The sequence below is a fragment of the Adiantum capillus-veneris genome, chromosome 2 (assembly GCF_014529385.1).
Source record: "Adiantum capillus-veneris isolate H3 chromosome 2, ASM1452938v2, whole genome shotgun sequence".
Taxonomy (NCBI): Eukaryota; Viridiplantae; Streptophyta; class Polypodiopsida; order Polypodiales; family Pteridaceae; genus Adiantum; species Adiantum capillus-veneris.
This window is the reverse complement of record NC_140932.1, coordinates 16,817,785-16,820,999: the sequence shown is the minus strand read 5'-3', so window position 1 is coordinate 16,820,999 and position 3,215 is coordinate 16,817,785. Positions and strand designations below refer to the sequence as shown.

The 3,215-nt window shown below is 45.3% G+C and overlaps 1 pseudogene; it reads left to right on the top strand.

Annotated features, from left to right (window-relative positions):
* Positions 1-2,146: 2,146 nt before the first annotated feature.
* Positions 2,147-2,528, top strand: LOC147462432 (uncharacterized; annotated as a pseudogene).
* The last annotated feature ends 687 nt before the right edge of the window (positions 2,529-3,215 follow it).

Genomic DNA, 3,215 nt, shown 5'->3' with positions numbered 1-3,215 from the left:
GAAGACAAGAACTCGCTCGTGATTCGGTGGACACCTCGACTCCGATCTAGAACACCTACAATGCCACACACATGAACAAGGCACCTGTGGAGAAGAGGACATCACAGAGAGAGAGAGAGAGAGAGAGAGAGAGAGAGAGAGACCTGGGAAAGGCTCTCCATGCTAATAGCAAGCTACTCATACAAGTGATCAAGGGTGGTCTGCGGCATGCATCCGACATGCCCTAAGGTTCCTTTTAGTTCTTATGGAAGGGAGAACCTTCCGTTCTTAATGGAGAGAGCTATGATCACGAACAAAGTGAGTGGACACTGTGCGTGCAAGTGTATGAGACTGAGAGATAGAGAGAGAAGAGAGAGACGACATTAGAGACGTTGTAAAACCCTCCTCCAAAGGCCCCACTCTCGTTGGCGAGAGTGGTCTACGATTGATTGCACAAACTGGTACAATGATGATGCATGAAACTGATGCAGGTCTGGGCTATGTCGACGATGACGACGGGGATGGCGAGGCCGACTATAGGGCTAAAAACTGAATGGTTTTACCTGGTGTCCAAAAACGCTCAATGCTGAAATCTGCTGCGAATGGAATGCTGAATTTTGGGATTGTTTTTATGCTGCTGAAAAAACGCAGGTTTGGCTGCTAAAGACGCTGATGTCACTGCTGCGTTTTGGGCTGAAAACGCTGCTTTATTTGCTGCGGTCAATGCTGAAAAACGCTGAGAGGACAGCCCTGCTGTGGCGATGGTGAAAAACGCTAGATGCAAAGGGGGGATGCTGTCCGGTATCTACTGAAAAACGCCAAGGCAAAGGGGGGCTGGCGATGATGCAAAATACTAGGGCAAAGGTGGGCTGGCGATGATGCAAAACGCTAGGCATGTGTGAGGGAAATCGCAAAGGGTTTCTTGGAGAGTCTTGCTGAGAGGGGGGGGAACCTGTCACCAATGGCCTACTGTTCTCCTTGCTCATCTGCTGTTTAGTGCAAACCTTGGTTTGCTTACATATTTTCTTACCCAATTTTCCCTACCTACTTTCCAACAAAAGTCACTTAAATTGATAAGTGAAAAATGTCAAAAATAGGTAAAATAGGCTAAATGCACTGGAAAATTCTCCTAACTGATTCTAATGGATTTAGATGGGAATGCTTATGATCATGCTATGTGCAACCAGAGGATATGCATCTATACTAAGTGATTGAGCATTCACGGTTTACGAATAGACTCACAGAAGTGCCAGATCACTTCTAATCTAGATTGACTGGACTGGCGGAACCCTGTTATGCTGTAGCTTGTCCACGGACACATAGGGTTGGATGTGTCACGTGACATCTACCTTTCGGTGTCTTTCTTCAAGTTGATTCCCTTAAGGACCAGCGTGAGCAATATATGTACCATTTGATTGCCATCACATTACAGGAGTATTGTCTGTCCAAGCAACTATCAATTATGCAAGAGCTTATGGACCGCGCAACGGTCGGCTACAAACTTATGAAAGGGAAGCTAGAGTTTACTACCGAAGCAACTGCGGCAAACAATCAGATTTCCTAGCAACAACGACCAAACCTACGGGACTCTAGTGACAGTCAACCACAAAGGCCTCGTTTGACACAACATCAACGAGAAACCCTGGTACAAGAATGTCGATGCTTTGAATGTTTTTCAAATAGGGCATACTCTCAATAAATGTCCCCATAGAGCCTCCACGTCTTCAGAGCAACCTTCCGCTCCGACAGCAGAAAGATCCCCAAGGCCACCTTCGACTAACATAGCTAGACCTGTCATTGAACTTGTACTTGATCTTTATGGCATAAACCTCGAAAGTTCAAATGAATTGTGCACGGCATACGACAAAGTCAACGGCTTGAAAGCCGTTGACTTTAATCCTTGACCCATGCAGTTCCCCAATTCTTCATGCAGATGGATTTTGACTACGATGCACAGGGTGGAGAACTTGAGGCCGAGCTAACCACGGGCCAAACTCAAAAGATGGTTCCCCTTATTGTGCTCTTCTAGTGATCATTCAAGGATTCCATGGAAAAGCCGATTTCTACGTTATGAAGTTGGGCAATCGCGACGTTCTATTTATAAATGTTTGTCAATTAATATTTGCTCTCTTATGATTTTTAATTCTTCATTGTCACACACAGAGTAATGGAGGAAGAACCGAGAGCTCACACCATCGTTTCCTCCTCCTCCTCCTCCTCCATTACCACCACAGCGTGGCTTTGGTGTAGGGAAAACTCTGCTAACCCTCGGCGGAGGCATCCTGTTGCTTATACTGTCACGTGCACAACGCGATCTCCGTTCACTGAGCGGCTCAATTAAGGAAGCAGTGGAGGAGAGCAAAGCTGGTTTGAGCCTTGCCGAAAGAGCAGTTATTTCCATGGAAGAAGGTGTGCAGATTAGCAAGTGTGGTGTAAATCTTGCTGAGCAGGCTGGTACAAAAGGGCTCAAGCTCCACTACAACTGGGTCACTGGTAAGGGGAGCGCTGAAATTAGAGGTGGCTACAAGAAGATTTACCATTTCTGGTAAGCAAAACAACCTTCTATTTTATCTTATTTCAACATCAACAGTTTGACAGAGAGAGAGAGAGAGAGAGAGAGAGAGAGAGAGAGAGAGAGAGAGATGAAAACGAATTGAAATGTATATTAACGTCCTTTAAAGGCCATAAAAGAGTCACATCAGATACATGGTCGGAATAGAAAGAAGAAACTAAGTAGAAATACTACTGTAAAAGGAGAGCTTAAGAGGTATATTTGCAAAAGGTGGGTGTGTACCTCAGAGAACCACAGTAACTGTAAAACACCATGTTGAAACGTGAAATGGCCAAAACGGTTGAAACGTTTCAGTCACTAGGTGAAATTCCCGTAGGCGAAATGGGCTAAAAATTGGGTTTAGAAAAAAAAACTTAGTCCTAAGGTCGTTTGGGTAATTTACACTGCCCCTGCGACCAGGAGGCTTCGCACGCATCAATTTTAGCTGCCAGCAGTGCCGACTTTCATGTCCCCAGCCCCTAGCAAGGGGTCACCACCCAGACATAATACTCTCTCTCTCTCTCTCTCTCTCTCTCTCTCTCTCTCGTCTCTTTGAATTAACATTTTGCCCATTTTTTAAGAATTGTGGGGTTTTCTGGCTCGGTAGGGCAATTTCGCTATTTCTCTATATATGTAGACCCACCAACGTTTATCTCTCTCTCTCTCTCTCTCTCTCTCTCTCGCA